We start from the raw sequence: 14,379 nt of genomic DNA, 5'->3' as shown, positions 1-14,379 counted from the left end.
ATATTTTGCTGCTGCATATTCCTACCCGTTATAGTCAATGGGAGAAAAATCAGCTGCAGAAAATTTGCAGAAAAAAAAACGTCACAAGTGACCCTACCCTTAAAGGGGTATTCCAGGAAAAAAACTTTTTTTTTTATATCAACTGGGTCCAGAAAGTTAAACAGATTTTTAAATTACTTCTATTAAAAAATCTTAATCCTTTCAATAATTATCAGCTGCTGAAGTTGAGTTGTTGTTTTTGGTCTGGCAACAGTGCTCTCTGCTGACATCTCTGCTTGTCTCCGGAACTGCACAGAGTAGAAGAGGTTTGCTATGGGATTTGCTTCTAAACTGGGCGGTTCCCGAGACACGTGTCATCAGAGAGCACTTAGACAGAAAAGAACAACTCAACTTCAGCAGCTCATAAGTACTGAAAGGATTAAGATTTTTTAAAAGAAGTAATTTACAAATCTGTTTAACTTTCTGGAGCCAGTTGATATATATAAAAAAAAGTTTTTTCCTGGATAACCCCTTTAACTCCTACAGGACCCATGACGTAACGGTACGTCCCGACACCCTGGGTCTTAAGGACCAGGGACGTACATTTCCGTCATGGACAGTTCTAGTCCCGGCCGTGCGCCGGGCGGGGATCGGAGCGGGATGCCTGCTGAAATCATTCAGCAGGCATCCCGTGCAAATGCCCAGGGGGGTCATCAGACCCCCCCATGTCGGCGATCGCGGCAAATCGCAAGTGAATTCACACTTGCGATTTGCGCGATTCCGGGTCATTACGGGTCTATAGTGACCCGGAATGTAAGGGGGATCGCGGGTGTCTAAGACACCCACGATCCCCCTGAAGCGATAGGAGAGAGGTGGCACGGGGGCCACCCCTCCTATCCCTGCTATTGGTGGTCTAGACGCGACAACCAATAGCAGATCAGGGGCGGGGGGGTGTTACTTTCGTTTTCCCCGTCCTGCCCACCCACAATAGGCGGGGCAGGACTGGGAAACGACGGGGACCGGCGCCGAAGATCCACTTACCGATCCGGGCGGGCGTCGGAGGCTGCAGGCGATGGAGATCGGCGGGCGGCGATGACGTGCGGCTGGATCCGACGGAAGCCGGTGAGTTGCCTAGCAACATCTGTAGGGTACAGTTTGAGACCATTATACAGTGGTCTCTAACTGTAGCCCTCCAGATGTTGCAAAACTACAACTCCCAGCATGCCCAGACAGCTGTTTGAGCATGCTGGAATATGTAGTTTTGCAACAGCTGGAGGGCTACAGTTTGAGACCACTATATCGTGGTCCCTAAACTGTAGCCCTCCAGATCTTGCAAAACTACAACTCCTAGCATGCTCAAACAACTGTTTGCTGTCAGGGCATGCTGGGAATTGTAGTTTTACAACAGCTGGAGGACCACAGTTTGGAGATCACTTTGCAGTGTTCTCTAAAACTGTAGCCCTCCAGATGTTGCAAAACTGCAAATCCCAGCATGTCCAAACAGCAATCAGCTGTCTCGGCCTGCTGGGAGTTGTAGTTGCGTACCTCCAGCTATTGCATAACTACATCTCCCAGCATGCCCTTCGGCGATCAGTACATGCTGGGAGTTGTAGTTTTGCAACAGCTGGAGGCACACTGGTTAGAAAATACTGAGTTAGGTAACAGAACCTAACTGAAGGTTTTCCATCCAGTGTGCCTCCAGCTGTTGCAAAAGTACAACTCCCAGCATGCATGGCCTGTCAGTACATGCTGGGAGTTGTAGTTTTAAAACAGCTGGAGGTTTGCCCCCCCCCCCATGTGAACGTACAGGGTACATTCACACGGGCAGGCTTACAGTAAGTGTCCTGCTTCAAGTTTGGGCTGCGGCAAATTTTTCGCCGCAGCTCAAACTTCTAGCGAGAAACTCACTAACCCGCCAGTGTGAATGTACCCTAAACTACACTAACACCTAATAAAGAGTAAAACACTACATATATACCGCCTTACACTGTCCCCCCAATAAAAATGAAAAACGTATTGTATGGCAGTGTTTCCAAAACAAAGCCTCCAGCTGTTGCAAAACAACAACTCCCAGCATTTCTGGACAGCTGTCCAGGCATGCTGGGAATTTAGCAACAGCTGGAGGCACCCTGTTTGGGAATCACTGGCATAGAATACCCCTATGTCCACCCCTGTGCAATCCCTAATTTAGTCCTCAAATGCGCATGGCGCTCTCTCACTTCGGAGCCCTGTCGTATTTCAAGGAAACAGTTTAGGGCCACATATGGGGTATCTCCGTACTCGGGAGAAATTGCACTACAAATTTTGGGGGGCTTTTTCTCCTTTTACCCCTTATGAAAAGGAAAAGTTGGGGCTAAACCAGCTTGTTAGTGTAAACAAATAAAAAAATTTACACTAACATGCCGGTGTTGCCCTTTACTTTTTATTTTCACAAGCGTTAAAAGGAAAAAAAGACCCCAAAATTTGTAAAGCAATTTCTCCCGAGTACGGAAATACCCCATATGTAGGCGTAAAATGCTCTGCGGGTGCACAACAAGTCTCAGGAGTGAGAGCGCACTATGTACATTTGAGGTCTAAATTGGTGATTTGCACAGGGGTGGCTGATTTTACAGCGGTTCTGACATAAACCCCCCCAAAAAAAATACGCACATGTGACCCCATTTTGGAAACTACACCCCTCACGGAATGTAATAAGGGGTACAGTGAGCATTTACGCCCCACAGGTGTATGACAGATTTTTGGAACAGTGGTCCGTGAAAATGAAAAATTTTATTTTTCATTTGCACAGCCCACTATTCCAAAGATCTGTCAAACGCCAGTGGGGTGTAAATACTCACTGCACCCCTAATTAAATTCTGTGAGGGGTGTAGTTTCCAAAATAGGGTCACATGTGGGGGGTTCCACTGTTCTGGCACCACGGGGGGCTTTGTAAACGCACATGGCCCCTGACTTCCATTCCAAACAATTTTTTTCCCAAAAGCTCAATGGCGCTCCTTCTCTTCTGAGCATTGTAGTGCGCCAGCAGAGCACTTGATGTCCACACATGGGGTATTTCCATACTCAGAAGAGATGGGGTTACAAATTTTGGGGGGTCTTTTCTGCTATTAACCCTTGCAAAAATGTGAAATTTGGGGGGAAACACATTTTGGTGAAAAAAATTTTTTCCTTTTACATATGCAAAAGTCGTAAAACCCCTGTGGAGTATTAAGGCTCGCTTTATTCCTTGTTACGTTCCTCAAGGGGTCTAGTTTCCAAAATGGTATGGCATGTGTTTTTTTTTTGCTGTTCTGGCACCATAGGGGCTTCCTAAATGCAACATGCCCCCCAAAAACCATTTCAGAAAAACATACTCTCCAAAATCCCTTTGTCGCTCCTTCGCTTCTGAGCCCTCTACTGCGCCCGCCGAACAATTTACATAGGCATATGAGGTATGTGCTTACTCGAGAGAAATTGGGCTACAAATATAAGTATACATTATCTCCTTTTACCCCTTGTAAAAATAAAAAAATTGGGTTTACAAGAACATGCGAGTGTAAAAAATGAAGATTGTGAATTTTCTCCTTCACTTTGCTGCTATTCCTGTGAAACACCTAAAGGGTTAAAACGCTGACTGAATGTCATTTTCAATACTTTGGGGGGTGCAGTTTTTATAATGGGGTCATTTGTGGGGTATTTCTAATATGAAGACCCTTCAAATCCACTTCAAACCTGAACTGGTCCCTGAAAAATAGTGAGTTTGAAAATTTTGTGAAAAATTGGAAAATTGCTGCTGAACTTTGAAGCCCTCTGGTGTCTTCCAAAAGTAAAAACTTGTCAATTTTATGATGCAAACATAAAGTAGACATATTGTATATGTGAATCCAATTTTTTTTTATATGGAATATCCATTTTCCTTACAAGCAGAGAGCTTCAAAGTTAGAAAAATGCTAATTTTTCAAATTTTTCATCAAATTTTGGGATTTTTCACCAAGAAAGGATGCAAGTTACCATAAAATTTTACCACTATGTTAAAGTAGAATATGTCACGAAAAAATAATCTCGGAATCAGAATGATAACTAAAAGCATTCCAGAGTTATTAATGTTTAAAGTGACAGTGGTCAGATGTGCAAAAAACGCTCTGGTCCTGAGGTGTAAAATGTCCTGGTCCTTAAGGGGTTAAACTAACTTTTTTTTTTTTTTTTTTTATTACACTTAAAGCATAAATCCATACAGAGCTGAATTATTGTGAAGTTTGCTGTGATTCACCAAGAACTTCACTTCTCTACACTGAAGTGGTAAAATCTTGGGTAAAAACTAAAACAGACATTGACAAGCTGTGAGTTTTATCCTCATTGCTGGTCTATTTCTGTGTGGAAAAATTCCACACATGGAGATCTTATATTCATCCAAAAAACTGAAGGTATTACCAATTTAAAATCCACCACGTGTGAATTGACTATAAAGATTGCTTATCATTACATTATTTATGTGCGTTTTTGAATCAGCTTCTTAAAGTCACATGCAAAAATAAACACACCAACTAGATTAGTTTACATTAGATTAAAAAGTCATAAAACTGTACAATAGACATAAATTAAAGGTAAAATCAATTAAATCCTGACAGATCTGTTTTAAAGCATCGGATTTTCTGAGCAACACCATGACTAACCTGTATTATAATGTGTGCAGCCACATACTGGATCCTTTAGTTAATGACAATAAGAATGCCATAAAATAAATCATAGCTGCTTCTGACTCTTAGAAGTGCTGCATGAACTGCAGTTACACACTTCAGTAAGATTACACATGAATACTCAATGAATGCAATAGCTGGAGATTCTGGTCAGAACAGTTCTTTTGCATTTAAATACAAAATACATTTTTCACTGAGTGTATTATTTTAAACTGACCCTGCTGAATACACAGGAAATGAGAAGGAAACCTGTCTGGAAAGAAATACTGCATTTAAATACAATAGTAAAGCAATGCTTGGGAAGACTGGGAGTGTTCTTCAGTAAATTTTCAACTATTGGGAACTGGAAAAATATTAGTCAATTTTCAAAATAATGATCTATCATTTGTTCTGGGCGTTCAAAAGTTTAGCCCTAAAATAAGTTTACTTTTGCAAAGGGAAATATTTCGTAGCAGCTTTTCATCTTCTCATATGGCTTTTATCAGCATTAATTGGAAAACAGTGAAGACTGAAAGCAGATATAAGAAAAGTTGGCGTGAACAAAAATGAGAAAGAAATCATAGAGAAAGCATAAGTTCACACTGCTTTAGCTTTATTATTCTATGTCTATGACAAAAAATTTTTAGAGAATATAATTAAGCTTGAATAATTTCCCTAAAAACTAGATCAGCTAAAATACTTCTTTTTAGATTATATATAGGAAGAATAGTTTTAAACACCTCACTTGAAAATGTCTTACTTTGAAAGGAATGATCAATGTTTAGTTATAAAGCCCCATCTCAAAGAGGACCTGTCAACTTCTGACATTTGTCAGTTTTAGTGAATAAAGTACTTGTATTCCCTGTGAAATCATTCTGGAACATATTCTCTTACAACTCTGCATTGTGGTGTTCTTTGACATACTTCTTGAAAATGTATCAGTAAATTGACAACAGAGTAAACAATTTTCCCAAAAATCTTGGAGCCTCCTTTAAACACTGATTGGACAGTGTTAGTATGTAAAAGTACATACCCCATTAACAGGGTAAATGACCACACAGTTGTCAATACAGGCTCTGTCCACATTTCACATCAGTTTCTGTTTTAAATAGAAACTCCTACAAAATGCAACATCTGATGCACTTGGGAAGTGCATGTCATACCCCAATGACTTATAATGGGGTCCCTTGGTTTCCACAGAGATGTCTAATGTATTGATGGGAAAATAGTGCTGTACATAGTGTTATTCTTCATGTAATGTAATCTAAAACCATTATGTTATGAAAGGTCCTCTTTAACCCCTTCATGACCCAGCCCATTTTCACCTTCATGACCTGGGCATTTTTTGAAAATCTGACCACTGTCACTTTAAACATTAATAACTCTGGAATGCTTTTACATTATCATTCTGATTCCGAGATTGTTTTTTCGTGACATATTCTACTTTATGTTATTGGTAAAATTTCACTGATATTTGTATCCTTTCTCGGTAAAAAATCTAAAAATTTCATGAAAATTTTGAAAATTTAGCATTTTTCTAACTTTGAAAGTCTCTGCTTGAAAGGAAAATGGATATTCCAAATAAATTACATATTGATTCACATATACAATATGTCTACTTTGTGTTTGCATAAAAAAAATTGACAAGTTTTTACTTTTGGAAGACACCAGAGGGCTTCAAAGTTCCGCAGCAATTTTCCAATTTTTCTCAAGATTTTCAAAATCGTAATTTTTCAGCGCCCAGTTCAGGTTGGAAGTGGATTTTAAGGGTCTTCATATTAGAAATACCCCATAAATGACCCCATTATAAAAACTGCACCCCCCAAAGTATTCAAAATGACATTCAGTAAGTGTTTTAACCCTTTAGGTGTTTCACAGGAATAGCAGCAAAGTGAAGGAGAAAATTCTAAATCTTCATTTTTTACACTCGCATTTTCTTGTAGACCCAATTTTTGAATTTTTACAAGGGGTAAAAGGAGAGAAAACCTAAAATTTGTAACCCAATTTCTCTCGAGTAAGGAAATACCTCATATGCGTATTAAAGTGTTCGGCGGGCGCAGTAGAGGGCTCAGAAGGGAAGGAGCGACAATGGGATTTTGGAGAGTGAGTTTTTCTGAAAGGGTTTTTGGGGGGCATGTCCCATTTAGGAAGCCCCTATGGTGCCAGAACAGTGGACCCCTCCCACATGTGAGCCCATTTTGGAAACTATACCCCTCATGGAATTTAATAAGGGGTGCAGTGAGCATTTACACCCCACTGGCGTTTGACAGATCTTTGGAACAGTGGGCTGTGCAAATCAAAAATTTTATTTTTCATTTTCACAGACCACTGTTCCAAAAATCTGTCATACACCAGTGGGGTGTAAATGCTCACTGCACCCCTTATTACATTCCGTGAGGGGTGTAGTTTCCAAAATGGGGTCACATATGGATATTTATTGTTTTGCGTTTGTCAGAACTGCTGTAACAATCAGCCACCCCTGTGCAAATCGCCTCAAATGTACACGGTGCACTCTCCCTCCTGGGCCTTGTTGTGCGCCCCCAGAGCACTTTGCGCCCACATATGGGGTATCTCCGTAGTCGGGAGAAATTGCATTACAAATTTAGAGGGTCTTTTTTCCCCTTTTACCTCTTGTGAAAATGAAAAGTATAGGGCAACACCAGCATGTCAGTGTAAAAAATTTATTTTTTTACACTAACATGCTGGTGTAGACCCCAACTTTATCTTTTCATAAGGGGTTAAAGAAGAAAAAGCCCCCCAAAATTTGTAAGGCAATTTCTCCCGAGTACGACGATACCCCATATGTGTCCCAAAACTGTTGCCCTGAAATACGACAGGGCTCCAAAGTGAGAGAGCGCCATGCGCATTTGAGGCCTGAATTAGGGATTTGCATAGGGGTGGACATTGGGAATCATTGGCATAGAATACCCCTAACAGGGTGCCTCCAGCTGTTGCAAAACTCCCAGCATGCCTGGACAGTCAATGGCTGTCCGGCAATACTGGGAGTTATTATTTTGCAACAGCTGGAGGCTCCGTTTTGGAAACAGTAGCGTACCAGACGTTTTTTTTTTTTTTTTTTTTTTTTGGGGGGGGGGGGCTGTGTAGGGGTATGTGTATATGTAGTGTTTTTTACTTTTTATTTTAGGTTAGTGTAGTGTAGTGTTTTTAGGGTACAGTCACATGGGCAGAGGTTCACAGCAAGTTTGCCGCTGGAAGTTTGAGCTGCAGTGCAAAATTTGCGCCATCTCAAACTTGCAGCACTCACTGTAAACCTCCGCCCATGTGAGTGTACCCTGTACATTCACATTGGGGGGAGGGGGCAAACATCCAGCTGTTGCAAACTCCGAGCATGCCCTTTTGGCTGTCTGTGCATGCTGGGAGTTGTAGTTTTGCAACAGCTGGAGGAACACTGGTTTGGAAACACTAAGTTAAGTAATAAACTTTAAAAGTGTTTTGCAACCAAACTTAGTGTTTCCAAACCAGTGTGCCTCCAGCTGTTGCAAAACTACAACTCCCAGCATGCATGGTCTGTCAGTGCATGCTGGGAGTTATAGTTTTGCAACAATTGCAACAGCTGGAGGCACTGAGGTAGGAAACAGACAATGTTTCCTAACTAGTGTGCCTCCAGTTGTTGCAAAACTACAACTCCCAGCATGCCCAGGCATGCTGGAAGTTGTAGTTCGGCAATATCTGAAGGATCAGATGTTGCCGAACTACAACTTCCAGCATGCTTGGGCAGTCTGGGCATGCTGGGAGTTGTAGTTTTGCAACAGCTGGAGGTCCACAGTTTGGAGACCACTGTATAATGGTCTCCAATCTGTGCTCTTCCAGATGTTAGAGAACTACAACTCCCAGCATGCCTGGACAGACTGAGCATGCTGAGATTTGTAGTTTTGCAACATCTGGAAGAGCACAGATTGGAGACCATTATACAGTGGTCTCCAAACTGAGGACCTCCAGATGTTGCAAAACTACAACTCCCAGCATGCCCAGAAAGCCAAAGGCTGTCTGGGCATGCTGGGAGTTGCAGTTTTGAAACTCCCAGAGGCAGCAGTGAGATCGCTTTACGGCGATCTCACTGCTGCCAATGAAGATGCCGCACTGCTGCCGGAAACTCACCTCCGGGACGCAGCGCCGCCGGGACCGCCTGGAGGACGCCGCTCGCCGCCGGGACCGCTCGGGACACCGCTCGGACAGGTAAGTGACGCCGGGGGACGGGTCAGGGACACTTAGCAGAGCGGTGTGTGTCCCGATCCCAGTGATCGGGACTCACACACCGCGCTGCTAAGTATTTTCATAGCGAAACGCTGCTATCTGCTAGTCAGATTTGACCAGCTGATAGCAGCGATCGCTGGGGGGGGGGGGGGGGATGAAACCCCCCGTGGTCGCATGGTAAGATGGCTGGCTATCAGTGATAGCCACCATCTTTCCGGGCGCTGCGGGGTGCCGCGAGTAGCGTCAAAAATGTTCATGATGTACCTATATGTCATGGGTCGGGAACACCTTGCCATCCATGACGTACAGGTATGTCATAGGTCGGGAAGGGGTTAAAGCAGGATCTGACAGGCTCAAATCCACAGCAGACCTAGGAACTTTGTTTGGCCACCAGCTGCCTTTGCAACCCATTAGTACCCTACATTCTTGTTGCATGGGCTTAGAGAGGGAGCAGTTTTCCTTTCTTAAAGGACATCTGCAGCGTGATTAACACTTATCCCCTAGTCGCAGCATGATGTTGCAGACGGCACGCCTCCTCCATACATCTCTATGGGAGAGGCGGGGAGGCAGCGTTCGTGCCTCCCCGTCTCCCCCATAGAACTGTATGGGGACGGGGAGGAGACGGGGTGTCACCGTCGACCTCTAGGTCGACACTACGCGCCTTAGCGCTCACCATGAGCGCTAATGGCGGCGCCCCGTTAGGGAGATCGCGGGGGGTCCCAGATCGGACCCCCCGCAATCAAATACTTATCCCCTATCCTGTGGATAGGGGATAAGTGTCATACTGCTGCAGTTGTCCTTTAACATTATGTAAGTGCTTCAGTTGTTATTGACTGCAACATATAAGGGTTAAAATGGCCCTTCTCCAATTCCATATGTTACAACAAGTACCTACAGGTTAGTCGATGTGACACTGGTGACAGATTTCCTTTAAGGATATTCACAGAGTTGTCCCTAAGCCACTCCTGTGTTGTCTTCACTGTATACAATACTTAGGGTTATTGTCTTGTTAGAAGGTAAGCCTTTGGCCTTGTCTGAGGTCCAAAGCACTCTGGGTCAGATTTCATTAAGAATATCTCTGTGTGTTGCTCTATTCAGCTTTCCCTCAACCCTGAGAAGTCTCCCTGTCCCAGCAGTTGAAAAACATTCCCACAGCATGATGCTGCCAACACTATGCTTCACTGTACAGGTGGTATTGGGCAATGGATGAGAAGATCCTAGTTTCCCTCAGACATGATGCTTAGAATTGAGGACAGAAAGCTCAATTGGGATTTCCTCAGATCAGAGAATTTAGTCTCTTACAGTCTAAGGGTGCTTTCACACGGCCGTTTGTCTCCGTTTTTGCAGATTGTAAACAGATTAAAAACGGTTTCAAAAAAATCACATTCATGTCAATGGGATATTTTTACAATCCGTTTACATCCGTGTGCACCCATTTCCACTTTTTTCACAGAAGAAAAAAATCAGCACATGCCGTATTTTTTCTTCCGTGAAAAAAACGGAAGAAAACATGGACATCATAATTTTAACATTAAAGTCTATGGCAAACGGATGAACCTTTAATGTCATCCGTTTGCACCCGGGTTTAAAATATCCATAATTACATCTGAGCATGCTCAGAAGAGGTGACAACAGCAGACTCCTACAGTGTTGTGGGACTACTACTACTCTCATCGTGGAAACAAGTGTGTTCCATTGATAGGAGTAGTAATTCCCTGGCTGCAGGAGTCTGCCGGTGGCTGGGGGGACATTAGTGTTTGTACTACAACCCCCATCATGGATCAGACTCTGTTCCATGATGGGGTAGTAGTAGTACAGGGGCTGAGGGATTGATCGCACTGGGTCTCACTTCTGAGACCCGATCCGATCAGAAGTCATTAAGTAGGGAAGCGGGCGGCATGGTCCGCAACCCTGCGATCACCAATGTATTTTACTTTCATTTTTAAATTCCCCGCGGGGAGCTCTGAATGGCCCATACCGAGAAGCCAATCAGGGCTCCCTGCAGGGATTTTTAAAATGGACAATGTATATTAAAAGCGCTGTAGGGGCAAGATATAGAGCGCTATATATCGAGCCCCCAGCACATTTATAAAGATATAACCCCCGCCAGCGCAAAAATATATACCCCGCAGTATATATGTGTGACCCCCGCCAGCGCATTTATAATGTAACCCCCGCCTGCGCCTTTATAATTATATACCCCTTGCCAGCGCAATTATCAATATATACCCCCCCGCCAGCGCATTTATGTGACCCCCCGCCAGCGAATTTATGTGACCCCCCGCCAGCGAATTTATGTGACCCCCCGCCAGCGCATTTATGTGACCCACCGCTGGCGCATATGTCATTACTGCAGCGCGATGTATGAATAGTATTTTACTGGCAGAGCATCGCACCAGCCGCTGCCGACACGATGCTGCTGATAGAATACAATTCATACATCGCACTGCAGCCTGCAGGGGCATATTATATAGAAGTGCTTACTATATATCTGGCCCCCACAGCACATCTATATAATATGCCCCTGCAAGCTGCAGCGCGATGTATGAATAGTATTCTATCAGCAGCATCGCACCAGCAGCGGCTGATGCGATGCTCTGCCAGTAAAATACTATTCATACATTGCGCTGCAGTAATGACATATGCGCCAGTGGGGGGGTCACATAAATGCGCTGGCGGGGGTCACATAAATGCCCTGGTGGGGGGGTATATATTGATAATTGCGCTAGCGGGGGGTATATAATTATAAAGGCGCAGGCGGGGGTTACATTATAAATGCGCTGGCGGGGGTATATATTGATAATTGCGCTGGCGGGGGGTATATAAATATAAAGGCGCAGGCGGGGGTTACATTATAAATGCGCTGGCGGGGGATCACACATATATATACTGCGGGGTATATATTTTTGCGCTAGCGGGGGTTATCTTTATAAATGCGCTGTGGGGCTAGATATATAGGGGTACACCGGTGAAAACCTTTTTTCTTTTAAATCAACTGGTGCCAGAAAGTTAAACATATTTGTAAATTGCTTCTATTAAAAAATCTTAATCCTTCCAGTACTTATTAGCTGCTGAATGCTACACAGGAAATTCCTTTCTTTTTGGAACACTGATGACATCACGAGCACAGTGCTCTCTGCTGACATCTCTGTCCATTTTAGCAACCATGCATAGCAGATGTATGCTAAGGACAGCATGGTGTCTCAGTGGTTAGCACTGCTGCCTTGCAGTGCTGGGGACTTGGGTTCAAATCCCACTAAGGACAACAATAAATAAAGTGTTATTATAATTATAATGTCAGCAGAGAGAACTGTGCTCGTGATGTCATCAGAGAGCATTCCAAAAAGAAAAGAATTTCCTCTGTAGTATTCAGCAGCTAATAAGTACAGGAAGGATTAAGATTTTTTAATAGAAGTAATTTACAAATATGTGTTTAACTTTCTGCCACCAGTTGATTTAAAAGAAAAAAGGTTTTCACCGGAGTACCCCTTTAAAAATCCCTGGAGGGAGCCCTGATTGGCTCCTCGGTATGGGCCATTCAGAGCTCCCCGCGGGGAATTTAGAAATTAAAGTAAAATACATCGGTGATCGCAGGGTTGCGGACCATGCTGCCCGCTCCCCTGCTTAATAACTTCTGATCGGATCGGGTCCCAGAAGTGAGACCCGGTGCGATCAATCCCTCAGCCCCTGTACTACTACCACCATCATGGAACAGAGTCTGTTCCATGATGGGGGTAGTAGTACAATCACTAATGTAGCCTCCCCAGCTGACGGCCGACTCCTGCAGCCAGGAACTACTACTCCCACCATGGAAACAAGTCTGTTCCATGATAGTCCTGGCTGCAGGAGTCTGCAGGTGGCTGATTTTTTCATAAAAAATAAAAAAAAGGATTAAAAACGGTTACAAACGCTTCAAAACAGATACCCGTTTGATCAGCCGCTTCTCTCCTTTTTTTAATCCGTTTTTCTTTTTTTTAAACGGAACGGGGGCAAACGGCCATGTTCTGTAGATTGGAAAGCTGATTAGACGGTGAAGAGGCAGGTAAGGGCTGAGTCCGTATGATACTGCCCAGAGCATTGTCTATAAGCTGAATAAGTGTTATACTATCCAGAGAAGTGTATCTAAGCCAATTCAGTGTGATAATGCTCAGAGCAGTGCACCTTAGCCCATATAGTGTAACACTACCTAGAGCCATATATCTAATTTGGCTTAGATACACGGCTCTGGGCAGTAGCACACTGAATCAGCTGATGGTCGGTGTAGTTTTCTTCAGCCATCAGCTCCTTGCACAAACCAGGATATAAAGTACCAGGATAAATAACTTATGTTTTTATTTTAATCACTTTTTGTCAGATACCTCCTTTAATGCCACCAGTTACAACTAAGCTAACTTTCTGGGAATTTGAGCTGGGAATTTCTGCTGATGATTTTCTAAAATATCTAAGACTGACTTGCCTTTGGCAAATCTTTACTTTATGAGCATGCATTAGTCTAAACTGTGTATCAAATTTTGCAAAGAGTAATGTCAAACTTTTGTTTACTACAGTTTTGGACTTGGGAACATAGCGTCTAATAGTGGGATGGATTCTAAGGGGTCACCTTTCTTCCATCATAACAATGCATATACAGTGGGGATCAAAAGTTTGGGCACCCCAGGTAAAAATTTGTATTAATGTGCATAAAGAAGCCAAGGAAAGATGGAAAAATCTCCAAAAGGCATCAAATTACAGATTAGACATTCTTATAATATGTCAACAAAGTTAGATTTTATTTCCATCATTTACACTTTCAAAATAACAGAAAACAAAAAATGTCGTTTGCAAAAGTTTGGGCACCCTGCAGAATTTATAGCATGCACTGCCCCCTTTACAAAGCTGAGACCTGCCAGTGTCATAGATTGAGATTGACATCACCTGGTCTTCCCAGATGATGATTAAGAACAAAGGTTTTAAATGCCCAGATTCATCTGACCTTGCCCCAACAATCAGCACCATGGGTTCTTCTAAGCAGAACATAGCAAAACGTTTTCAGATGTCAATATCCTCTGTTCGGAATGTAATTAAGAAATGGCAGTCATCAGGAACAGTGGAAGTTAAAGCAAGATCTCGAACACCAAGAAAAATATCAAACTGAACAGCTCGCAGGATTGTGAGAAAAACTATTCAAAACCCACATTTGACTGCACAATCCCGCCAGAAAGATCTGGCAGACACTGGAGTTGTGGAACACTATTCCACTGTAAAGAGATACTTGTACAAATATGAACTTTGCAAAAGTCATCAGAAGAAAACCTCTTCTACATCCTCACCACAAAAATCTGCGTTTGAACTTTGCAAATGAACATATAGACAATGATGCATTTTGGAAACAAGATCTGTGGACCGATGAGGTTAAAATTGAACTGTTTACCCGGAATGAGCAAAGGTACGTTTGGGGAAGAAGGGGAACAGAATTTAATGAAAAGAACCTCTGTCCAACTGTTAAGCATGGAGGTGGATCAATCATGCTTTGGGGTTGTATTGCAGCCAGTGG

At 43.1% G+C, this 14,379-nt stretch overlaps 1 protein-coding gene across 2 annotated transcripts in view; it reads right to left on the bottom strand.

The window, feature by feature from the left end:
- WNT2 (Wnt family member 2) overlaps window positions 1-14,379 on the bottom strand; it is a 142,240-nt gene that overhangs the window by 34,866 nt on the left and 92,995 nt on the right. The gene's annotated exons all lie outside the window — the stretch shown is intronic.

This window comes from Hyla sarda, chromosome 4 (genome assembly GCF_029499605.1).
Source record: "Hyla sarda isolate aHylSar1 chromosome 4, aHylSar1.hap1, whole genome shotgun sequence".
NCBI classification, from domain to species: Eukaryota; Metazoa; Chordata; class Amphibia; order Anura; family Hylidae; genus Hyla; species Hyla sarda.
The sequence above is the reverse complement of the archived record's forward strand: the minus strand, read 5'-3'. Positions and strand labels throughout refer to the sequence as shown.